The 26,357-nt window shown below is 43.1% G+C and overlaps 1 protein-coding gene across 7 annotated transcripts in view; it reads left to right on the top strand.

The window, feature by feature from the left end:
* The window catches only part of MEGF11 (multiple EGF like domains 11), a 253,689-nt gene that overhangs the window by 124,838 nt on the left and 102,494 nt on the right, over positions 1 to 26,357 (top strand). The window lies entirely within an intron of this gene.

The raw sequence follows: 26,357 nt of genomic DNA, 5'->3' as shown, positions 1-26,357 counted from the left end.
AGCAGGGTCCTGGGCAGGCAGAGGCCTGGCTGGGACAAACACAGCTCCAGCTCAGCTCAGGCAGCAGCAGAGGGTCCAGGGCTGAGCTGAAATGCAGCCTCTGGGTCCTTGGGCTGATGGTCCCAGGGGAGGCTGGGCAGGGCTGTCCTGTGCACCAGGACCCTGTGAGAACAGCCCAGTACAGAGAGCAGGACTGCAGTGGCACTGCTGGGGATCTCTCCAGTGAGGCATTTCCCCACTGTCCCGGAGTGCTTGGGAAGTCACATCCAGCTGTGCCAACCCTCTGCAGAGGGTCTGGTGTGGCAGGTCTTGCACAGAATCGCTGTTGGAAGAGACCCACAGGATCATCCAGTCCAAGTGTGTGACATTGTTTCAGTTTGACCAGAATTTGACTTTTGCTTACCAAATGGAACTTTTCCAAGCTAACTTTTTAACCATCCCATCTTTGAGACCCTTCCTCAGAGGGATGGGTCAATGCCAAACACGCTGTCAATGCCAAATTCTCTCCCTTGTACAATGCAGAGATTACATTGGCGTTCAGCCTTTAGTTTCTGAAAGCTGTGTAACAAACTAATGTTTACAGACTATCATTCCTTATTTCTCTCCTTGGAATCAGGCACAGCATAGATATTTTTGATAAATTATTAAATATATCCACCAGGTAGTCAGGTTGAGCAGTGTTCATCCTAAAGGCTTAAAAAATAGCACATTGCAAGTGCAGTTTTTACTTATTATGCAAGACTTCTTCTGCAAGCAGAAGTGAAGAGTGGGAGAGGTGGAGATACAATCCCATGTGTTGATGGAGTGATTACTTCAGGAATTCATTTATGTTTGCTAAAAAACTTTATGCAGATTTGTCCAGGTCATTTGGAGCTCTGCCTCTCAACTGTGCACATGCTGAGGATTATGAAACCCCACTGAGTTCTCATCTTCTGAATTCCTTTTATCTTGTTTTCACTTTGGACTGCATCATACTGAAATTTAGTGGGAATATGTTACTTCCCTAACTGCAGAGTTACCATAATGCATTTAACATGGCCTGCATATCAATTACATTCCTATAATCATGGATTAAAGAGTCTGGAACGGCGCATATAAAGAAATCAAGAATTTAGTTAGGTTTTATAACTGTGGGCTTAGAGTCAGTGAGAAATAAAAATGCATGCAGACTCGGTTTTCCTTCTCTTCCCTTCCTTGGGCAGCTGCCCAAATGTTGCATCTCTGAGTTAGAAAAAGGAGTTGGGTTTGGCTCCTGTACAGATTCCACATTCACTGAGCTGCTTTCTTCATTTAGTGAGCGCTCTCTCTGAGCAACACTGGCCACATTCATCTTTATTAGTCTGTAATGGGAGTCACTGCACGGGAAGCCTTGGTCCTGAGCTCTGCATAAAACTGCAGCTTGCAGATGCTCTAATCCTACCAGCTATTAGCACAATAAATTTATAATTGATATATAGGTGTAAGTCTTCCACATCACCTACCTGAAAGCAAGAGTTATGAAATTTAATAAACTGCCTGTGTCCTTGGAGCTGTGATCTCCCTTCATGGAGGAGAACAAAATGTCTATCGGTGCTCCTGACAATTATTAGAATCGTTGTTAATGTACTATGAGGAGTAATTCACCATCAGGGCAAGCTCTGAGACACAGTAGGCAAATTTAAAATATTTTATTGTGCTAATATTACAGTTACAAGTGATATTTTAAAGCAATTTGCCACGATAATGTCAATGCAGTGCTAAGTAGTTCCTTTTAATGCTGTTCACAGAGAAGCTGATATCCACACAGATGTAGCAAAGCTTCTGAAAGACTGGCTTAATACAAGGGAAAAAGCAAAATTGGCATGATCCAGCGCAGTTGTGAGGAGAAAGAGGCTGGGTGGAAGGGTGTGAGTGCCTGAGACAAAGCAGTGTTGAGTAACAGATTGCAGCCAGGACACACCAGTGACTCCACCACAGAACTGGTGCAGTGCAATTCACATCTTTTTCTTTCTAAGGAAAACAGAAATGCTATAAACATATGCAAAAATAGTTCCTGTTACCTCCAAGGCACTATTTCACCACATTTCTAGGTTATTAAGACAAACTAATCATGTCTCTAATAAAGAAAGCTGTTTTTCCTCAGAACAATGCAAGGGAAGCAGCATCTTCCTGGAGGTGTGTATTTGATGAACTGCAGCACTGATTATTTGATTGATTTAACTATCAGAGGGGTTATAATAATAATAAACCAATTCAAGACATCATTAACTAGCAGAGCATTTGAAATAACACAAATGAGACAATGATTCATGGGCATGTTCAGATTTATTTTTGTGGACTGTTGGGGTCCTTAGGTATTTAGAGCCAGTTTGCACAGGATTATGGACACTTATGTAATGCTGCTTTCTGAGAGAAATTCTTGATCATAACTAGTTTGGAACCAAGGAGAAAACAAAGAGCATCTAGAACATCAAAAGGAAAGAAACAATATCTCCAGAAGGAGTTAGAAAAATGTATAAATTTACAGAGAGCTCAGCATGGGGTAAGAGTGGGAACTACCTCCAGCCACCAGATATTGGACAATTAGTTCTCTCCAATTTGGTTTGGAAGGCTTTGGAAAACAAATGGTTCTTTGTTATGCTTTTGTTTGTGCTCCTTCACCTGTGGGTGTCTTTAAGGAAGGAAATGCAGGCCTTAATACAATTGTGAAGACAAATATTGGTATATTTGTGAGTGCTGTGGATGCCTGGGGTAAAGGCTGGCTTTTGAGACATGTGAAGCTGCCATGGGATTAAAGAAATGTAATTTATAAATACATTCATTTGATTGGTCAAACATCCAAGTTTCCATGTCTGTCTCCTGTAGTCTGTATGAGTTTGCCTGTCCACACTGATGCTTTGAGGGTCTTTAGCATAAACAAAGACTTTGTGATAATGGCTTCCCCATCTCTCCTGCCTTCTGACACCGTGCACATCCTTTACATCCAATGGGAACAGCTCATCTCCTGCAGAGGCTTTGGAAGCTCCTCTTCCCCTCCCGGGCCTCACCTGAGACCAGGTGGCCTTAACGTGGCTATTGGAGGTTTCATTCACATTTTCTACAGTTCCTCTTTTTTGCTGCAACAAAGGACTTTTCTTTAACTAGGCCACCCATTAATGATCAGAGACTTTTATCCTTTCTTGACAGACCCAAACTCTTTTCTCCTACCCATAATATTCTTTGCCTGTTTCTGCTTCATAATCAATGTAGGCAGTTTTATTAGTTCCAGGATCTAATTTAACATCAAAAGAATCAGACCACCTCTCTGGTGTGTGAATGACTGGCAGACCTGATTCAGGGAGGACATAAGGCACGTTTAGTATTTTATAGAACCAGGATTTCTGTCTGCCAGCATCGCTGCCTTAAATGCAGGGAGAGCTGAGGGAAACCATGATGGGTACAAAAGCAGCAGTAAAGAGTTTTTTGTGCCAGATCCCCAAAGTGTGCCTGTAAAAATATTTCCTAAGGCAGCTCTCCATCACTGCTCACGTTAAACCTTTTAAGTCCATGTGTAATCTGGTAAATCTTATTCATCCAGATAGATGGATTTGAATGAGAACTCACCCTGCGAGGAAAGACTGGCCTGGAGAAGATAACAGTTCTTATTTGTCATCCTCTGTTATTGTAACCATATTACAGGGGATAATGAAGTGCAAGGGACAGCAATTAGTTGGTGGCAGCACAAGTGATAAGCACAGCACCAGGACTTTCATATACTGTGGTGTGCAACGCAGCCTATTGATTTAACAGCAGCTTTTCTCCCTTCCACTCTCCAGTAAAAAACAGCACGGAGATTTATGTGAGCAGCACTGCTTTGGAATACAGATCAGGCTGGAGAAACGCTGGTGCGAATGTTTGGATGCTCACAGTTTAAAAAAGCCTAGGTTAATTCATAAAGTGCTCTGCAGACGGGCTGGATGCTGTGTGGTTCCCCCGCAGGGCTCCTTGGCTTTGTTCCTCACACCTGACTGCCGATTAATCTGCCTTTTAACTGTGCCTGCGTGGAGCCACACATGCTTGGAGCCACCAGCAATGTGTCTCTCTCCAGGCCTCTCCGAACTGGGTCACCCTTCAGCAATTGGTTAGTGGGAAATTATTCCCTTTGAGATTCCCAAGCCGCTCCGTGGGGCTGTCTATTGTCATGTTCTGGCACTGAGATTGTAGAACAGATTATGGGCAATCTGTCAGTTCAGGCTGTTCAAGGAGAGATGAAAAATCAGACACGTGTTGCTCTCACACACTGAGCAATTCCAACAAAGACAACAGAAAAAAATATTTTTCTCCATTTATTATTCCCTTATTATTTCCTATTATAATATGGCAAATAAAGCATGAAGTGTACCTTGAATAAAGGGCTTTAATGATGTATGGCCCTTGGCATTATTAAAATATTCCTGTGGATCTCAATGGAGAATAATTTCAGGTCTTGAGTTGGTTTTGATGTTCGAGAGCTTCCACAGACCCCGTGGAGGCTGAACCCCACCTCAGAAATCACCTTTGGTTGTACCTGAGAACACACCCCCTTGTCAAGGTTGAGGCAAATCAACTACGGGGTGATGATGCATTTAGATTAGTTGGTAATTAATGTTTCCTGGCACAATTTTAAACTCAAAAATTAGAATCCAGAAGAATTTATTGTTGATCTTGGAGGGGATTTTAAGATCAGTTGAAAACATGGCCTTTGAATACAGCCAGGTCACCAACATCATAGGAATTCTTGTATGGACTTCCAGAAGAATCCATGGCCAGGCCTGATGGGGCTTGGAGCAACCTGGGATAGTGGAAGGTGGAATGAGATGGGCCTGAAGGTCCCTTCCCATCCAAAGTATTCTCTATTCTTCTCTTTTTAACCTTGAATTATGTAACATAATGAGTTGCAGGCTTGGCTTTGTTTCTGATAAATAATCATCTGCCAGTGAACATGTTTAATATTTTCACCTAATATTGTAGGTTAAAAAGAGAATTGCGTTGGAAATTTCATTCTGGTAAACAAGCAGCGAGATGACAAATGCCACAAAAAACAGCTCCAGTCACTGCAATGCTTAATGTTTTCTAGCCTTGGTTTTACATCAGCTTCCAATTACAGCTACAAAGGCAGAACCCCAATGTTGATGTAATTAGAAGACATATAAGCAAATTAAGAATTGAACACATATTTTAGAGCTTAGAATAAACAACCCTAATAACCTTTTTAGCCATTAAAAAAGCCTATTTTTTTTTTAATTCTAAATAAAGGACATTCTGGCAACGGCTGAACAAGGATGAGAAAGTTGTGGGGAATTTGAGTTAGTGGGATGTTTTACTGTGGGGCAGGAATTCCCTCCCAGCCCTGGCTCTGGTTCAGATGGTTTCTCGTGCTGTCTGTTGCCAGGGCAGTCGGTGGCTGGATCCTCAGCTCTTGGATTAAACCAGAAAACAGCCCCATGGATGCTGCACCCCCTGTGCCCTCAGGCAAGTTGTAGGAGTAATGATCCAAAAGGGTTTAGGAGTTTTATTGCGGCAGGGAGGCAGCAGGGGTCAAATCTGCACCAGAAAACCTATAACTAAGTCTGTAATTCTTTTATGGGCAAAGCTGCAGGGATTTCTGCTTGATTAAGGATTGCATGATTGAGGCCAGTGACATTAACAGGCACAATGTCCTCTCTGCATCTAAAGCAGTGATCAAACATGACAGGAAAAGCCATGTAATAGCAAACTCCCAACACTTTCTTGCTGGTTAGAGTGGCTGCATGCTTCCCATGCTTCCCAGAGCTAGAAATGGAATTTATTTCTCTTTTTTTTTCTGTCATTGAAAGCAATTTTTGGAATTCCCTGTTGTATTTAATGCATACCTTTTGCCTATCCAGGCTCGGCACTTCCCCAGCTTTGTTGTGAGGCTACACGATCAATAAATGTCATTGCCAAAGTGCTTTGCCAGTTCAGGTATCAGAAATGAAAACAGAAGCTCCAGCTCTCCTTTACTGGTCGTGACAAATTGATTCTTTTTGGTCTACCTTGCATTTCTCTCACTTCATGTGTCTGAGGAGAGGGGAATTTCTCACAGCACCTGCTGCTGGGCCAGCCTGAATTCCAAGATCCTTTAAAGATTTGTTATTAAATTTATCTTGTGCTCATGTAAAATGGGAACCAGAGGGATTCTTATAATTTCAAACCATTTTTGTTTTGGCAATTAAAAAATACTAAAACAGAGACTGTCCATGCAGAAGGAACCTGCACTTGTAATTACAGTTTGTCCATGAATACTCAGAACTGTGCAATTAGGTGAGGAATTATATGCTTAAAGGACCACTTGGGCACTTTATGTCCAAATCAAAACATAACTGCATAAGTACAGGTACATATATGTTTGCTTAAAAAGAAACAACAAACGATTATTGGATCCCCAGAGGAACCATTTATTCCTTTCCCCAGGAAGTAAGAGGACTGACTTGTGCTGAGGGAAGGATTTTTATCCTTTCTGCACAAAACCTTACCAGGATTGTTTCCCAATTACTGTTTTGAGCAACAGCACAAGTTCAGGAATGGATTAATCTGAAACTTCACTTGTAGCTCCCTAAAATACCTCCACAGTTTACTCTATTTTCCAGCCAGTTTTGCTGAGACAGAACTGCAGAGAGCTTTGCCACTTGGTTCAGCTTTTTTTCCCCCCAGAAGCCATTAACATTTACTGTTCTCAAGGGTTTGGGACACATATGAAATATAGAACTTCCACTTCTTCAGAGTCAGTTAATCAACATAGTGTGCATTTTTGTCTGCTGGAATCTGTCCCTGAGATTTCCAATTCATTTTGTTTAATTTCTGTGTTCTGGAAGTTCTTAAACTATCAGCAAAGATGTGTTACCAGTCTTCATGTTATGGCAGGAGCTGAACCCTACTTTCATTAAGGGGTGGAAAGGGATGCCAGCTGGATTCTTTTTTCCTCAGATCCCATAGGAGGATGTATGGGTGGGCAAAAGCTACCACTGCAAAAAAAGCAAGCAGGTAAAATATGTACCCAATGAAAAAAAATCAGAAATCTTTAGTCATCCATGCAGAACACATACAACACCTAATTAAATCAGGTTTCATTGAAATTAAAATAAATGGCCTGAATTAATGAATGCAGCTTGTGAGGAACACTCAGCTCCCATTGTGCAGGCAGACTCTACACGAGGCATTTTTGATAAGACATTTTGGGGGGCAGAAGCTGTTGCTGCATGTTTGTACCATGGAGAAGGGCAGAGGACAGGACAGAGATCTCTGCTCTGGCACCTGGATGTGTCCCAGCTCCTCTGCTCCCTGCTGGGTGACCTTTGGCAAGTCACATCTCATTTCTGCCAGTCTCTGAAAGCATTTTGTAGTCTCCTCAGGAGTAGCAATATTTAGGAACAAAGCATCCTTGTCCCAGTAATGTGTGATTTGCGTGCTGCTTTATTCCACAGGATGGGGCTTAAACAAAATTTATGGGAAATGCTGGCTTGTGCTGGATCTCTGCACAGGAGTGAATCTTACCCAAAATCAATAGAGTCATTCCCCAGACCTGTGGGTTTTATGAGTGTCACAGCATAAAGGAATCAGATCCTTCCCCCCCAAAAAACCACTATGCCTCTGCCATAATTGCTAAGCTTGGGAATTGGATAAATACCAAATTCTGTTTTTCTAGTGTTTTCCATTTCTTTGTGACCATTAATGAAATTACAGCCCTGCTAATAGTGATGTGACATCCTGGCCAAGGGAAAGGTATGTGGGAATTGTCAGCAAATGCAAGTTTGAGTGAAAAAGAGGCAAGTCCTCACCAGTTGTTATCCTGCTGACTTCATCAAGGTTATACAGTGTTTTCAGGAATGCATGGGAAGTGGTATTTTCAAGTTATTATTTTGATTTTCCATAAGATTTGGCCACCTCTGATGGGCTGGGGGAGTCCAGCACCTCTTCGGCAGAGACTGGTGGGAGCAGCAGCTACAACAGTGAGTGGTTTCCAACAAATCCAATGGCTCATGTAGGGTGGTGGGATCTGAGGGAGCTGCTTCCAGGTTGTCCCTGGGCATGGTTTCTCTCTTGAATGGCACATAATCCTCTGGACCCCAAACCTGAGCGGTGCTGAGGCAGAAACTCAAGTGAGTTGAGTAGTTTGATGCAGTGTTTGAGTTAACTGGGTTGGATTTTTAAATTCCTCCCAAACCTGTGCTTTAGGCAGCTGGATGGATGCAATTTATAGTTCCATGTCCTTTAATGCTGCACGTTGTACCACAGGCCTGCCTGGTGCTCACCTGGGCTATTTGGCACCTCCAAAACACCCACTGGAGACATGAGACTCCTTCTGCTTCTCCCTTAATATGGTATTCTGAGGTCAAAGAGATGTTAAAGCTTCTTCTGATCACTAAAACCTCAGAGAGTTTTACATTAAACCAGCCCTAGGTCAATATGTCCTGGCCACATTTCAACTTGGGTAAGTCACAGGGCACAGGATTGGATGTTCTGGCCCATTTTCTGCTTCATCCCCTTCATTCTGTTGTGTATCAGTAACACTCTGAGGACCAAAACTTCTGGCATCAGCTGCCTACAGTAGAACTGCATCCACTTCTACCCAGAACCACTTTGATCTCATTTCCTTATGCAAAACATCTACTGAGAGCACTCAGAGCTCAGGGAAAAGAGAACCTCGACTGTGTTGGTGTTTGCTCCTTTAATGTATTTTGGGATGTGTGTGGGTTTATTTACAAAGCACGTGTAGTTAAATGTCATTGAAAAATATAATTAAAAATCAATTAAGAGACCATTTTAAAAACAAGAGGTTGTAAAAATGGAATTTACAATAATAACCAGACTAAGCATTTGGCATTTACATGTCTGCACCAAATAGCAATTCCCTTGTTAGTTGTGCTTGAGTGACAAGGTACTCGCTTATCTCCTGGATATAAATTCCAATATTCTTGTTATTGCTGGGACAAATAAATACCTGCATAAAGACTTCTTGCACTGCCAAGTTACACCTACTGATTAAATTCAGACAATTGGTTTTTTGTTCTCATCTGGGCCCAGTGCCAAAATTATTCCATTGTATGAAGGGCCAGATTTTGCACACAGCTTATGTTCAGTTAAAGGTAAATACCGTGCTACCAATACAAATCTAAGCACAGAGAGACATTCTGAAATGTTTTATTTTCCTGCATAAAACCTGAACGTGCAGAACACATAGAAGCAAAAATGGAAGAGTATTTTGCCTAAAACACAACATGGTGGTGAAGGCAATTGCTGTGACTAGACCTCTCCAAGGGGGGGGACATGAGTTGTGCTTGGAGCCTGCGAGGTACGGAAGTTCCTGTGACACATTTTGGCTTCCAGAGAAGTAACTGGCAATGTCTCCATAAATCCACTGGAATGCCTCTATGTACATGTGGAACTCATGCCTGCACATTCTGGATCTGGCTTTAAATGGTAAGAGCTCAAGAACTGTCTTGCTGTGGGATCAAATATCCCAGATTTATAACCAAGCCTGAAGTATTTTTCTTTGTTAATACTCATCCACTTCCTCTCCCGTCTTCATCGTGAACCGCTGGGGGTATTCCCGATGTTCTTGTAAAGGAGGTGGAGATGAAATATCTAAAAAGCATTTTAAACATCATGAGTCCATAGGAAACACAGGAATCAGTGATAATGCCATCTGTGAGGGTTCCATGTTAAAGGGGATGGGCCAGGATTACCCTTGGAAAGTTCTCTGCCTGTGCCTGTGTCCACATCCCTTCTCCTCCTGGCAATGCTGGGGTGAGTGGTTGTCTCTTCCCAAGTTTTGGAGTCGGCCTGGAGAGCAGGGAGTTGTGCTGGAGAGCCTCTTCCTGGGTAGGTGGAAGGTTGGTGGTAGCTGCTGCTTTGGGCCATTTCTCTCAGGTGATGGATTTAAGTGATCTGTGAAACATCCCACACCCCCTGTTTGATTCCATGCTGATTGGGTCCTCTCCTGTGCCTGGCTATGGCTTCTACGATTTAACTCTCATTCCTCATTACATGCACAGACCAAAATGAATCAAAACCCTCTTGAAAATCTGACATTGCAGCCCTTTAGAATTTGGATGATATGGAGAGTCTGTTTCCCCTATTTATGACTAATCAGAGGTTTCATATATGCCACCCCATGCTCTCATCAGTTCAAGATGCAGAAATCAGCCCCTTTCTTTTACCATTGCTTCCTTCTTTGTCTCTGAAGATCTCCATTAAAACCTTGCTGTAATACTCAATCTGCATTTTTCCCAGTTTTCAGATCCAAGGATACACTGCAATAACACACTTACACTTGTTTTATGAGGAGGGCTTACTGCAAGTATTTTATTTCATTTTAAGGATTTCTTCCCTCTTTTTTTGGTCCTGCAATTCAGACCATTCACAGGGGTCATTGCCTGTGCCATCCCTGCACCCCTCCCAGCAGGCAGCACCCTGATGTATCCCTCTCCAGACATCTTCCCTCTGAACCAGGCAATTTGTGCCCAGACTTGGATGGAATATGGGTTTTTTGTGTTCGCATATGAACATCTGCTTCAAATTCTCAAGCCAAGAAAGACAAGAAGCAAATTAAACTATTTGTTCTTCTTTCTCTCTCTTTAATATCAAAGTCATTCCTTACATGCTCCTTGAGCTTCCACTTTTGATCAGGAGATATTAAAAATGGATCTAAACAACTCACATCTTAATCATATTCCTTTGTGAGCAGGGTAAGAGTGAGGGGAGCAGGGGAGAGAAGCCAAAGCTGCTTTGCTGCTCGTGCTCAGTATCCAGCCGGGATCCAAGACATCCACAATCCCTGCCCTGGGAGCAGAGGGGAGTCCCTGTCCCTCCTGAGCTGCCCTGTGCAGAGCACGAGGCCTCTGGAACATCCTGCAGCTTGAAATCAATCTCTGCCTGTGCTGGAGCAGCCTGGGAACAATTCCCTGCTGCTCTCTGATTTGTGCTGGAGACCTGGAAAAAGGAGTTTTGAGGATGACTCAGATATTCCTTCCTCCCCCTGGGCTTTCCTGCTGTGCCAGCCCCGCAGCCAAGTCGCTCTTCTGGGTGCCTCGGTTGCAAGTTCTCAAAAATCTCTTTAAGAAAATTCTATAAAATGTCTTTTAAAAAAAACCAAAGAGAAACTTGAGTGTTTTCACAATCCTGTGCAGATTTTGGAAAAGATGTCGTTCACTTCAGGAGGAAAACCAATAAGTTATGGTGCTGTTTGGATTCAGTCAATGAAAAATCAAAAGAATAAAGTTTAGCATTTCACAAGAAATAGTTTGTTCTACACAAACCTGATTTCATTCTGTGATGAGATCATAGATTTAGTTGCAAGTCCTGTTAGAGTAGCTGCACAAATAAAATAAATTTTTGTGACATGTTTGATTCAGTGCTGAAGGATATTCTGATTAAAAAATCAGCACTATACAATTATCAACAACATGCATTAATAATTTAATAAAAACTAAATGACAGATCTCAAAAAGCAGCTGTCAATGTGGAATAAGCATCAAATGTATATCTGGTGGGTTTCTGCTATTCCACTTACTCCTATCAATATTTACATTACTGATCTAGGAGTAAATATGGAATCACTGCAGCAAAAATTTGTGAATGACAGAAGAACTGGCAGAGTGGTGAGTGCTGATGGGCACAGAATGTTCACATGGAGCCATCTAAACCAGCTGACAAATTATTTTAGCATTCCTAGAGGAAGGTTGAAATTTATCTCCATATTATTAACATCCCTGCCCATGGCAGGGGGTTGGAATGAGACAATGTTTAAGGTCCCTGTGAACCCAAACCATTCTGTCCTTTCCAGCCCAAACCTTTCTATAATTTCTGGGATTCTCTTGTTCCCTGCAAGGAGCTGTGCTTGTTTTTGTAGGCAGTGAAGGCTCTGGGAACTGGAATATCTGCATGTCAGGCAGGAGATGACAGAGTTTGCCAAGCAGAGGATCCAAGGAAGCAGGAGCTTTGTCCTTGGGCCAGGTGATTTTCTGCCCCCAAGGTAAACTGGAAATTCCATGTCCCTGGAATCCAGCGCTCCCTCACTCCTCAGCCTCCTGCTGGGCTGAGCCCTGGGCGACACCGGAGGAGTTCTCGGGGCAGTCCCGGGCTGACCCTGCCCCGTTCCCCGGGAGTTTTCCCGCTGGAGCTGGAGCTAATGAGGCTGAGGAGGCAGGAGGAGGGATGATGAGAGCAGCACTCCGCACACCTGCTGCCTCCCCGCTGCCAAGAGCCTCTGCTGCTGCGGCACAGCCCATCTCTGAGCAGAGAAGCCAGGAAGAGCAAATGCGATCCCTTTTCTGCTGATGAGGTATCTCAGAGGTGAGAGGGCAGCAGGAGAGGAGCCTCAAGTGCTTGAAGACCCCAGAAGTGCAGAAGGGAGCTTGGATTATTTCCAGGAATAAAAAGAATTGATGCCTCATTTCCATGTATCTGAATTCAGTTCAGTGTTTCGGTTTTAACAGGGAGTCATCTTAGGTCGGTGGGAAGATTTTGATTTATTTAGTGAGGTTTATACTGGGTTTTGCAGCCCTGCTTGCCACAAACCCTTCCCTTTCCCTGTGGCTTAAGGACACTGAGGAATGGAGACCTTCGTCCTTCAGGGAGACACGTAACTGTGAGGATTTTTTATACTCCTTGTGCCAGCTCAAACTTGGTGGATAAGTGAAGAGCTGCTCTTCCTTGTGCTCAGTTGGCCATCTGTCACTGACACTAAAAACCCTTGGAACAGGAATATTCCAAAGCTTTGGGAGAGATCTCACCGTGCCCTTAAAGGGGTGTGAGGTTTAGAGGGCAGCTGTAGAAATGGCTTTGCTTTATGGACTTCACATGCTATAAAAAGGCAACTTACTACCCACAGTCTTAATTAGAGTGCTCTGGACTATTCAGGGGGATATGGGAACTTTGTCCAAGGCAGACAGAAACCAGGCAGTGTGAATCTTATCTAGGATGCAATTTTGGGAATAAAGTCTCTATATTTGAACATTGTATTCCAAAAACATCTACTTGCAGTGAAGTATCAAACCCAGACATTTCGAGTCTCGCACACAACTCATACCTTTTCAGAATAGTGCAGATCTGGGAGTCTTTGAGCTCCCACAGGAGTTAAATAATGATATTTATAATCATTTGTAAAGCCATTCCCTTGGAGGTGTGACAGGAATGAGCCTCACATCTCTTACAGCACAAACTTCCTAAGTGAGGAATGAAGGAAGTTCACAGCTTCTCATGATTTATATCCTGATTTCTGATTCCAGAGTCACATTGCTGTAGCTTGCAAGCCAGGGGATCGTGACAGCAGCTCAGGTCTCCTCTTTCTGAGGACTCTGTGGGCACCTAATGAATTCACTGTGAATTTCCCACTGTCTGTTTAGGGTTTGACTCTAAATGGTAAGATCAGTCTTTGTCTCTCCTTCTACTGAGGGAGCTTAAAGCAAAGTTCCCTGAACAGTGAGGACTAAAATAGCTGAACACAGCAAAGAAACCTTTCTCAGTGAGCTGTCTGACATCTCTCCCCTCTTCACAGGTACTCTGCAGGTCAGTAATTCCTCCATGAACCCAGAAACCAACCTGCCAGACAGCTTCATCCTTACATCCCCTCCATCCCACATTGGCTTTTGGATTTGGATTGCTGTGGTTCCAGTCAGTCTCTCCTTTCTCTAATAGGCAGACATGAAATGGTCATCTAGAAAAACAGGAGTTCCGGGGAAAATCTGCATCTTTGGGTCACACAAACCCATCCAAATCTTTCTAAGCTCATCCACTTCCAGTGTTAATGAGCTGCTGTGTGACACCTCATGGGTACAACATCCTCTAACATGGGGAGAAGAACCTCCTTGAGCCCAGGAAAGGCCCCTGGGAGCAGGAGCTGCTCAGCCTGAGCCACAGCAAGGCTGCAGGGGCTGCAGTTCCACCTTGCCTTGTAATATCGTAAGATTTATTTTCAGATCTTATCAGCAATTCACTGTGGGCTGTTCTCTGCTGAGCAAAATTCATCCATCAATCTCCTGGTATGGCCACATTCCAGCCTACACCGAGGTGACAGTTCAGTTGTGCTAATGATCAGCCTCACATCCACATCCGCATTCCCCCTTGGTCTGATTCTTCTTCTCTTATGATAATTTAATTGATTGAGCACACTGGCTTCTAGTCAAGAAGCTCTTCTCAGCTTAACTCTCAGTTTAAAAAAAATCACCGCTCAACATCTCTATAATTAGAGTTAGTTGCTAAACCCTGTATCCAGGTGATTACTGGTATATGAGAGGGACATATCTTGAACTGATCAAATCAGGGATTTAAGCAAAATGCCCTTGATCCATGTTTCACAGTTTGTTAATGTCTTCTACTTTGGGTATTTTCCCCCTTTTTCTGGTGTTAAATATAGCTGGGTTAGGAAGGTTCATGTAGAATCAGGACAGTTAGGGGTAATTTTTTATTCATATCCCTGTTATTGTTTGGGGAAGCTCAGTAGGGTTCATTAATATTGCATTTCCAATGAAAAGGCACTCAAAAGCCAAACAGTTCAATTATATTCTGAAGCTGCAATGCGATACAAAAATGAGCAGTGCAGTGATGCTGTCGAGGTTTAAACCAACTGCTCCTGTCCGTAGTCAACAGCACCACTCTCCCCTTCATTCCACAGGGCAACTGTTCCTCAATACAAACCAAACCAAATGTGAGTCTGAGGGGCTCGTTTGGGCTTTTGTACTTGAGTCAGGTTCACTGAGAGGCTCAGGAAACAAAAGAAATCTTTGGAGTGACAGAGTGACTGATCCTGTGGGCTGACCCTGCTTCCATGGAGGTGTTTATTTGCAGGAAAGCTCCCACTGCAGGGATGGAACTTCATCTGCTGGAGTGGGGGGGGATGTGCCAAGCTCCCTGCTCTGCTTTGCATTTGCTTGGTCCAATAGGAGCTTCCAGAATGTGACAATCTGCATCCAAAACTGCACAGAATTATGAAATATCCCCTTCTAAACCTGACTGTTCCCCTTCAGCCTGAAGGGGAGAAAGTTCTGGGGAGACCTCACTGAAGCTTTAAAGAGGGTTGTAAAAAAGAGGGAAAGTCACTTTTTACACTGATAAATGGTGATAGGACAATGGAGACTAGTTTTAAACTAAAAATGAGAGATATTTAGGTAGGGTGTTAGGAAGGAATTGTTCCCTGTGAGGGTGGTGAGGGCCCTGGCACAGGGGGCCCAGAGAAGCTGTGACTGCCCCTGGATCCCTGGAAGTGCCCAAGGCTGGGCTGGATGGGACTTGGAGCAAGCTGGGATAGGGGAAGGTGTCCCTGCCATGGCAGGAGGTGGAATGGGATGATCTTCAAGCTCCCTTCCAACCCAAACCATTTGTGATTCTGTGATTATCCCCTACTTCTCTGAAAGAGAGAGTGAGAACTTGTGATTGATGCCAGTGAAAGTGAGATCATGCTTTATATGCAGAGGCCTCTGATTTTCTTGATGCAATGGGATCTGGTTGCTTGAAATGATGATATATAAAAATTTAATGTTTTGAAAGTTTTATTATTTTTCTTTATAGGAAACACCAAAGTAAAATTTGATTTTGCTGGATTTATGGCTTGATCACTCACCCTATTAAGAGTAATGATTCCACTCTCTGACCTTGTAGGGCACCAGCTATGAAATTTGAGATGATGGCCCAAACATTTTTGCAATACAACTCTTGGCTAGTGCATGACAGGCTATTGACTGAAATACTGTCAATGCACAAATGAGATTATAACCAGAGAAGGTCTTGATTGCTTTGGTCTGTTATTCAATACCCTCTTCTCTTATAAGCAGCTTCTTGGCATTTTTTTCAGGCTAACGTAGACCTTCCTTCCCTGACAAATGACACATGAGTTGATTGCATAGACAGACTTTGCTGCAGTTTTTGTATCTGCAGGAGACTTTTCTGTACTAGGACTCTTGGTGTCTGCACTGCTCGAGTCCTGTGCTCTGTGAGAGCCTCTCTGAGCCTTGTTGGCTGTTCAGTATTCCAGCAAGTCTGATGTGGCCGTGATGGAGAGAGCAGGAGCAGCCTCACGTCCTGCTGGGGCAGTGTTCCATGGCTGGAGAGGGAAAGGATGGCTGGAGCACTCAGCTTTCATTTCATTTAAATGAGCAGAATTGCTTTACTTCCCCCCTAGGTATAACAATTATTAAGAATTTATATTGCTATTCATGCTGTATAATAATGAACAGAAACTGGGTTTGCACTCTTAACCTTTGCTGTTAGGTAGAAATGGAGAAGCAGCAACAGTGACTCTTACGAGAGCAGATATATCTGCACCATCACACTCACCGCCTCCCTGCACACTTTGGGAGACAGAGAGTTTGTGCTGTATCATCTTTGGATGTCCCCAGTGTGAAAAATAACTAGTTAATGCATTTTTTACTTTCTTCCATATGTTTCCAAAAGAAATCTATTCATCACTTAAACAAACCCATCCAGCATTTCTCACGTATTCTGATTTTTCAGTTAAATATTGTTTGTATTTAAATATAAATATTGTTCAAAATGTAGCATTAATATTTTGCCTACTGACAAGCAGTTCTGTATGTTATTAAAATTTAAACAGCCATTATGTACATGAAAGTTTTTTTGTTGTAGTTTGCAAGGTGCTATAACAATAATTACCCAAGTGCATCAATCATTTTTTATTGCCTCATTTGTATCACGGGGATAAGTAGCTCCAATTAAAATCCCATTTTACATAAATAGATATGGTTTGAATCAAACCACAGTCTGTTTCCACTTCTGAAACGCTGGCCATAGGATATCTTTTTCATTATTCAAAGTGTATGATGTGTACTGCTTATCTTTTTGTGCTTAAAAAGGCATAAGTCTGCAGGCAGACATGCCTTAGTGCAGGTTTGGCAGGGAACAAATAATTGTTACTGTAATTATCTATCAATTTTACTGTTCCAAATATTTTAGCCAAAAAGCTAACTAGTATAATCACATGTTTATTCCTGACACATTATAGTTTGAGTAAGCAGAACTGAAAATGTTTAATATGAATTAACAGCTTCAGGAAAAATTATAATTTTTCTATTACTCGTGATTTCCCCTCCACCACAGCAGCTTTTCTGCTAAATGTGCTCATATTGTCAGCTATTGTGGAAAACCAAATGAGGGGAAACTTGGGGAATTATCTTCTGCTCCACTGTGATTAACTCTGCAAGGAAACAAATCAGACTTTCCCTTTCACACCTCTCCCAGAGGCTGCTTCCATTCCCAGCTCAGCTAAAGGAATGCCCTGCCCTCTGTTCCCTCTGGGAATGGTGGGATGTCCCAGACTGAGGCAGCACCATCCACCTTGGTTTTTCTTCTCCCCTCTGTACTGGTTTAGCCCAGCCTTCAGATCTCCTCACTTTTCCTTCCAAACCTGGGAACATCTTGGTTCCAGAGGGTCAGTTCAAACCCACCTTTTCCTGCAAAGTCTTTGTATGCTTTAAGAGTTGGAGTGTTCAAATTGCAAATGGACCAAAATTCTCTGTGCTACTCCAAGGGGCTTTTAATGTAATTTCTGCAGAATCTGGAACTTGATGAGCAGAAAATTGCAGAAATCTCAATGACTTCAGCAAAAGGGCTAAACAGTTGTTTAGGTCACACTGTGCCTTCTCTGTAAATTCCCTTTCTTTTCTCAGCCCAGTGCTCTGCTTCTGGAGAAGCTGGGGGACAGCAGTGACGCTTGAGAGCCCAGGCTGTACCAGGTGTTGATGGCCTGGACACCCTGCAGCCTATGGGAGCACCCTCAGAGCAGAACTATGGAGAAAAACCAGGGGAAAAACTGAAACAAGACTGGAAATTCAAACTGAGAGGAGGTTGGCATTAAATATTAGGAGGAAATTGTTCCCTGGGAGGGTGGTGAGGTCCTGGCACAGTTTCCCAGAGAAGCTGTGGCTGCCCCTGGATCCCTGGAAGTGCCCAAGGCCAGGCTGGACAGGGCTGGGAGCAGCCTGGGCTAGTGGAAGGTGTCCCTGCCCATGGAGGGGATGGAATGGGATAATCTTTAATGTCCCTTCCAACCCAAGCCCTTCTCCAATTCTGTGATTCTCCAAAAATTGCGAGACTCAGGCTCAAAAATATCCTAAAGTCTTTATCCTGGATATTTAAGTATGTGCTTAAAGTGATGTTTGGGGCTGTCCAAAATGAGGACAAATTGGGAACTTACACCAAATGATTTAGCTCAGTTTTACAAGGACTTTTCTGACTGCTGCCTTTTTGCCTCAAATCAGTCTCCCACCTTCACATTCCTGCTGCTACTGCTATGACTAAACCCCTTATTTGTGCCATACCTTAATCACCAGATTCCTCCTCTGGGGTGCTGAAGCAGTAGATAATGTCTGTGTTTTTATTTGTTGGGTCAGGAGCACCAATTCATAGCTCAGGGATCATCAGCACCGTGAGCTGACACCAGAGTCTGTCCAGCTGCTGTTTTCTTACAGTCCCACAACAGAAAATCAATGGTGTCAGGAACGCTGGGATAATTCTACTGTTACAATCAATACATGCTGATTAAACCAGTTGTGTCTGTTGGGTAAATTTGCTGCATCATAATTAGAATTATTAATTAAAAATAGGAAATCAATTGACACAAATTAAGCAAAAAAAGAAATTTGCTTTATTTCTTTGACACTCTCTCCAGAGGCCTCAATAACTGTGACAACAGGGACGTGACCAAGTTGCATTTGTCAGTTTTTTAATGCTGTCCTGAGTTTTAACAATTGACTTATAAACCCTGCTAATGCAGCTCCCAGGAAATCAGACAGGACATGTCATGTGTGCAAGAAGCAGCTATTTATTTTATTACAGTTACTCATTATTCCCTGCCTATCCAGGAGTAAAAAGCAGGAGTCATGTGCGTGGCACTGGGGAGGGGAAACAGCTGGGGAACGAAAGCCTTGGGGAGCAAGATGAACTCATCCCCTTCCCACGCTGTTTTCTGTTTGCAGATAACAAGGATAAACAAATTGATCATTTCTGTGCTGGTTCTAATGGGCTTCTCAGTGCTGGCTACTTCCTATAACATGCTGGTGACCTTCATTATTTTCAGGGACACATTATGTGGGACACTAAGGCAGGGACAGCAGCATTTCATGTGGTCTTTCATTCAGCTCTTTATTTTCCAGGAAAAAAATCTTTCTGTTTTTTCTGGATTTTATGTAGTTGGGTTTTTTTTTCCTTCTTTTAACCTATCTGTGTTATTTTTCTACTTAATCTTTCTCTTTGTTTCCTCGTACTCTTAATAATTTCCCTTTTTCTGTCTAAAACTTTCCATGCCTTGTTTTCTTCCCCCTGTTCTTTTTGCACACATGAAAGCTGAAAAGTGCAGGATTACTTTGGGTCTTCATACTCCTGGGTTTTGCTCACCTACAGCCAAGTATTTTCTCTGAGCTTTCACACCCATGAAAGATGTGAGGGCAGAAAGAGCAACTGGTTTGGATAAATGTGGGACTGGTCCCTGCTGGTGCTGGTTAATACAATGTTCTTCCAGTAATCACTGGTGATAAACTGGGATTGTGTTGTTCAGCCCTGCCAGGGCTTAAAGGGGCTCCAGGAGAGCTGGAGAGGGACTTGGGACAAAGGCATGGAGAGACAGGACAAGGGGGAATGGCTTCCCAGTGCCAGAGGGCAGGGATAGGTGGGATGTTGGGCAGGAATTGTTCCCTGAGAAGATTCCAAGGCCCTGGCACAGGGTGCTCAGAGCAGCTGGGGCTGGATCCCTGGAAGTGCCCAAGGCCAGGCTGGACAGGGCTTGGAGCAGCCTGGGACAGGGGAAGGTGTCCCTGCCATGGCAGAGCATGGAGTGGGATCTTCAAGCTCCCTTCCAACCCAAACCATTCCAGGAGTTTATGTTCTCATTCATACAGCTTTTCTAGACCTAAACCCGTTTTTTAAGGTGTTTTACAATAACAGTATTTCATTGACATGTATTTCTAAGACCAGTCAAAAGTAAAAGCAAATAAAAACGTCTGTAGTTTAAAAGCCAGGACAGATTGAGTGGTTTGCACAAGAATCAGGAAAAGCAGAGTTGTTAAAAGTCCCAATTCCAAAGACTTATGGCCATGTCTCAGGCGGGCTCAGCAAGCTGCCAGTTTGGACCTCTCTGACAATGGAGAACATATGGAAGCAGGAGGATCCATCCACTATATCTGAGCACAACTGTTGAGTACCTTAAAATTAAGCTGTAAAACCTGGGCATCAATAAAGAACTTTACAGCACTTGTGTAAATTGTGTAAAATAAGGTGGATGTACTCGAGCAGTCAGAAGCTGAGAGGGGAATTCTGGCAGCTACGCTCGGGGTGAGTTGTGCTCCCAATGGGAAGTAATAAAGAGCTCCCACAAGGAAAATGGCCCTGTAATTGAGACTTGAGAAAACAAGGACTTGGATCGACAGCTTCAAATCTTTTTTTACTAAGATTCCACCTGGCAGTATTTTGTGGGCAGCAGCTCGACACTGTTGCCAGGACAAATCTGAGGATAAATCAGGTTATAAGGCTACACTGGGAAAACGAGCAGTGTCTTTTGCTTTCCTTTCAGTGGGCTGTGGATCGGGGCTGTAATTAGAGGTTCTGCTTTATAAATCTTTGTTGCAGCATTTGTCACATGTCACTGATGTGGCCCTGCTCCACCACGGGTCCCATTGCCATAAGTGAGATGTAAACAGTCATCAGTGGTTCCTCAGAAACTGCAGGGCAGGCAGGAGCAAGTGCAAGGTTATATCTCAAGGTGTAGCCATGATGAGCTACAATTACTGTTTTTTCAGAAGCTTTGAAGATGGAATTAGTCAGCTTATGCATAAAAGTGCTTGTTGTTTCTTGGCAGTCAAGTGGTGTTTTGATTTTTAATGAAATTCACAGTATTTGCATTATGAGGTTATAATTATTTTTAAGTCCGTGGGTCTAAGAATAAGCCTGAAGTCTTTTGGCTGATTCAAGGAAAAGTAACACCTAGAAATCAGTGTTCACCTCTGACACACTTAAAAACTTGAAAAAAATACTGTTAACACCTGTAAATTGTTGATTGTAGAGCCCTGCTTTTAAAAATGCACAGAAACTGATAGCAAAGTTGGAAAAATTGAATCTTTTCCCAGCCTGCTGTTAGAAAATTGGCTTTAGCTCTTTCCACAGCTCCTCTTGCATTCCTAGGAAGGAACAGGGAACAGGACATGGCTTTCAACATTGACCATTGAGCCACCACAGCTGGGAATGAAGAGATTTTTTATGCAGTTATGCAGATTTTTTTATGCAGTTTATGCTAAGAAGGTGCTGCTGTGTTGATTCCAGCTCCATTCAGCTGCTACCAAGGTGTTGTTCTGTGATCCACTGACCTGCTGGGATCAGGAATCACAAAGTCATGAGAGAGAGTCTGGAAGGAGCTGATTGAATTGCTGTGTTTACTGCAATTTCTCAACAACTTCCTTGCTTTTCTAGCAAATTTAAAAGGTTAAAAATGCAGATTTTTAAAATTATGTGCACCTGTGTCCTCAAGTCTCAGTGGGAAGTCACCTTCTTCAGCTTTTAAGTGTACAGACCCAATAATTTCTACTACCTTGATCCTGATCCCCCAGTTTAATTTTCTGTGTGCCTTTCAAGAGTTGAGGATAATTCTTGGGCTTATAATGTTGCTTTCAATCTTCCTTCTCTCAGATCTGCCTAGGATTGAGTGAAATGAGTCAACAGTAGAGGTTTTTTTAAGCCTTCTTCAAGTTTAACACCAGCTCCCTGACAGAAAATGTTAGAATTCTTTTAGTTTGACAGAAATTAAGGATGTGCCAAACAGAGGAGTCTGCATAGATGGGAATTGCAGTACAATAAAGAATTTACATTTGCTGGCTGTGAGGTCTCTATAAGGGCAAGTCCTTCTGGTGCAATATGAACTTAATTCATTTACTTGTAACAATTTTAATTAACAAATACTTGAAGAAGCTCCAGAAGCCACTGTCTGTGGAGTTTTAATGCCTTTTGGATTCCTTGCCTTGCAGAAATTCTAGTTGTGCAACCCTGGCAATCAGCAGGGAAACAAAACTTACCAGGTCCCAGTACAGTCCATGGAAAATTTTGCAGCAAATATTGTGTAACTTGGGTTTGTTTTGTTAGAGACCAAGTGAGGGAGAAGATCTGTAAGGGAAGAAGAGTCTGTAAGAAACATTGTCAGGGTTAATGGGGATGGAAGCAAACCTGAGAATCCCAGATTTCCTTCAAGAGAGTGGTGGAGCTGGGACCTGGAAAACCAGGAGGGAAAATCCCAGGAAGAGTCACTCAGCATCCCAGCACTGGCTGAGCAGGATGGAGAGGCTGGCTCCCTTCCCCAGGATGTTCAGTCCTGCACCAGCCACATCCCACTGCAGTTTGCATCCCAGGGATGCTCTTTGTACCAACTTTCCACTTTTTAAACACTGCTGTTGATGAGAAATAGAAAAATACTTTATGAATTAATCTCTGTATACAGTAAAGAGTCATTTTTCATCTGTTTAATTCAGCACAGGATTATAAATGTAGTAAAAAATATACTATAAGGTACTTATAGCATAAATTTACACTTTGGATCTTGGAGCTGTCCTATCTCAGTGCTATCACTTCCTTTCTGGGGAGTTTTTTAGTTTAATGGAATTTGACTGTCTCAGTTTCCCTTCTATGAAATGGTGATTAAATAATTTTTCCAGCTCATAGATGGACCCTGAGAATTGATCAGTGTTTGCTTGGGACTCTGGTGATGGAGGCAATTCTGTTAAATATGCAAAGCCACATTTACATACCTACAGGCCCTACGTGTTTTGATCTTATTGCACAGTTTAGAACCCAAATAGTTGCATATTGTCACTTTTTTATTACACCAGAATACTTTGGATTTTATTTAGTAATGTACTCTGAATAATTAATCACTCAACTAATAATTATCCATTCCAAATAAAACAACTTGATTACTAAGCCTGATGAGGAAAATCCAGTCAGGAAAGAACCCTTTCAAAAACAACAACATTCCGCAGATATCCTTAATATTTAAAGAGTGAGCTATATTTAGTAAATTCTTCTGAAGCAGGGGGAGAGGAACGGATGCTAATTTCCTGTGTCATCAGATTTGTGCATGTGTGTCAGCAGCATTCCTAAATCACCACCTACCAACAGTCACCATCCTCACAGGCATCAGGAATATCCAGCATTTCCCTGGGGGGTTCCTGCTGTGGGCTCGTGCCTCCTGCTCATCGATTATTTAATATTTAGGGGGTTTGGTGTTGGCTCTGCTCAGATGTTCTGCAGGGAGCAGGGCACCTTTCTTAGCCAAGGAAACAGCCAAGTTGTGGAATCTGTCATTTTCCAGATGGCACTCACTTAACCCACAGAGGCCAGCCCTTATCAGAGATGATTACAGATGATGGCAAGAACTTCCCTGGCTGCAAAGGGCACTGGGGTCAGCCTGAGGCTGCTGATGGCACCGTGCAGCGTGGACAGGGACAATTTAGGTGATGGTCTCATCAGTGAAGCTTTTTTTCCCTGTGATTTTTTAAGGTTTATCTCTGCTGCCAGTAGGAGAACACAGAGATCTGAAGAGTCTGGCATTTAAAACCTTTAATGCACAGGTGCTGTGCTCTCTTCCAGCAAAATCCCGTTCTGCCATCCAGACAGGAAATCACATGTGTCTGTTTTGTTTTGCCTTGTCAGTAGGAGTTGTCACTAAAAAAGAGAGAAATTAAATTAATCCAGAGGTGAATCTGTTGCACAGTTCCTCAGACTGCAGCTGCACCTCTAGGAGCTGACACCCCAAGCCTGGAAGTGGAGCTGCTGTGTGGATTTTCCTGCTTTCTGTGTGGCTGACCCATGGATAATGCAGCAGCACAAACAGGTTGTTTGTAAACAATGAGGAAAAAACATGTGGAGTGATGATTTAGTGTTTCTGCCTACCTGACACTTGATGGCTTAATGCAGGAATCCACAATGGGGAAACTGATCCAAAAGCACCGGCTTCCATATGGCTGGGATTTTGTCAAAACATTTCAGCTCAGTACACCCGTAACTGATTGTGAGCATGAACAGTTTTGATCAGCCTGTTTTTCAGAATGTAAAACAGTTTAAGAATTATCTGTTTTTAACATCATAACAAAAAAGTTTCACTTCCCAGTTTAGAGCAACTTCTGCTTTAGAAATTGGCATTAATTTACGCTTCTGTGAACAACATTGGAACATGTTGGGAAGTCAAAATAAAATATCAAGGTTTAGACATCCAATCTCAATAATTTATGAGACAAGACTTTCTCCTCCTGCCTGGCTCTCCAGAAGGAAACCCAAGCTCCACTGGTGGGCAGAGGAAGCTGTAGAGACCCAGGCAGAGGTGTCTGAATGTTCTGCTCAGCACTCAGGGCTGCTGCTTTGCTTGCTGAGGCTGCTCTGCTCTCTCAGCATTTGCATCCTAAAGAAGTGGTGCAGGAGAACTGCAGCAGTGGTGCAGTCTAAGGAGCTGCTCTAGGGACACTGGAGCTTTTCTGGCATTAACCTCTCCTGCTGCTGGGCTCTGTGTCCTCTTGCCTTTCCCAGCACACCCAGGGACACTCAGCCTTTGGCTCCTGGTATTTTAGCTATGCAGTATTTGTCTGCCTCATGATTATCCCTTTATTAAAAGCACATCCCACGTCTCCGTGCCTAAGATGTGAAAAGAGAGTGTAATATTCTAGTATTTCAGTATTTTTGCTTTTTTTTTTTTCCACCAGGAGTTTCAGACTTGCTATTTTCTGTTGGTAAATATCATAAAGGCTTTGCAGAGACTGTGCTGAGTCTCACAATGTGTTTCATTGAGTGAACGTTCCAGTTTTTACTGGGTCACACAGGGCAAGACTTTTTTACGAAACTGTTTCCTTTTCTGTGCCTGAAAGGGACATTGCTATTAATGGTTTATAAGAGAAAGACAGCAGTGTATTTAAGATATCTTGAAGACATTAGGTAACATTAAAGAGCCATGTGAAGGTTCAAGTATGCCCAGAAGAAAAGAGAACAGCAAGTAGCTGATGTGGATACCTGCACACAGCTTTTTGCAAGCCTTTGAACTGTTTTAGATATAAAAAACACCCCTTTTTCAAAGGCCACTGGGCTTTCTGCTGCTCTAATTCTCTCTGAATATCTGTAAGTAACAGAATTCACACTAGAAAAGGTAAGATTTTTCCTAGATTCAGTTGCTGGGGCAGAACATCTTTTAAGCTGATATTGTGTGGCTGAAGAGCAATGCACAGGTGACCCAGTGATAGGACAAGGGGGGATATTTTAAACTAAAAGAGGAGAGATTTTGCTTAAATGGAAGGAATTCTACCCTGGGATGGTGATGAGGCCCTGGCACAGGGTGCCCAGAGCAGCTGGGGCTGCCCCTGTATCCCTGAGAGTGCCCAAGGCCAGCTTGGACAGGGCTTGGGGAAACCTGGATAATAGAAGTTTCTCCTGCCCATGGCAGGGGGTGGAACAAGTTCTTTAAAGTCCCTTCCTACCCAAACCATTCCAGGATTCTATGATAAGTCATTAGGAGGGAATTGTAGCAAAGAGAGTAAGTGGTTCTTTTTATTTTCCAGCTACACTGTTGGAAATAAAAGCAAATACCACAATCCACAGTGTTTACTTCATGTTTCAATATCAATACAATGAAATAAATTGCTTATTGACCGTCTTAAAAATGACAGATGAGTCAGGGCTGTGCGTTCTGTTATGCATGAAGGATGTATGGATGGATACATGATGGATATGCTTATCCATCCCCTTGAAGGGGAAACTTTATGGTACAATTTGAAGTTGCTGAGGTGGATACAGCATTTCTTCCATATCCATGTCTTAATTTTCTCCACTGCTCAGCCAATCCTGATCAGCAAATCCAGATCTCAATTCTGCTCCCTTTGCTCAGCAGCAGCAAGAGAAGGGACACATCCCTGGGTGGGAAGGACAAGGAGAAGGAACATCTTCTTGTTGTAGTGACAAGAAGCTTTTCTCCTTTAAGCACTGCTTTAACTGCAAATAAAGAGATATTGCCTATCTGGCAAAACATCAGCAGGGTGACCTTCGGCAGGGCTGGGTTTATGCGCTGTGAAAAACAAGGAGCTGAAAGCGTCTCCAGAGCTTGGCCAGGCAGGGTTGGTCCTGCTCCATCCTCTGCAGTCACACAGGGTGGAAAGGTGACTCCAGGGCTTGGATCAGGTTGATTTCCACATGCTGGACTCCCCAGGTGAAGGATGAAGTTGTCCTGCCCAGCCACAAGAGCTGGGGGAGGATGTGACTGAAGGGCAGCCAGCCTGGACAGCCTCCTGCAGCTCCCAGTGGCCTTGTGGGTCTGCTCCAAACTGCATCAGAGTCAGCAGGAATTACTGAACAGCTCCCACAACTGCCTTGGTTGT

This window comes from Parus major, chromosome 10, assembly GCF_001522545.3.
Source record: "Parus major isolate Abel chromosome 10, Parus_major1.1, whole genome shotgun sequence".
Lineage (NCBI taxonomy): Eukaryota > Metazoa > Chordata > Aves > Passeriformes > Paridae > Parus > Parus major.
Note: the sequence above shows the minus strand (reverse complement) of the source record. Positions and strands in the feature narration are given on the sequence as shown.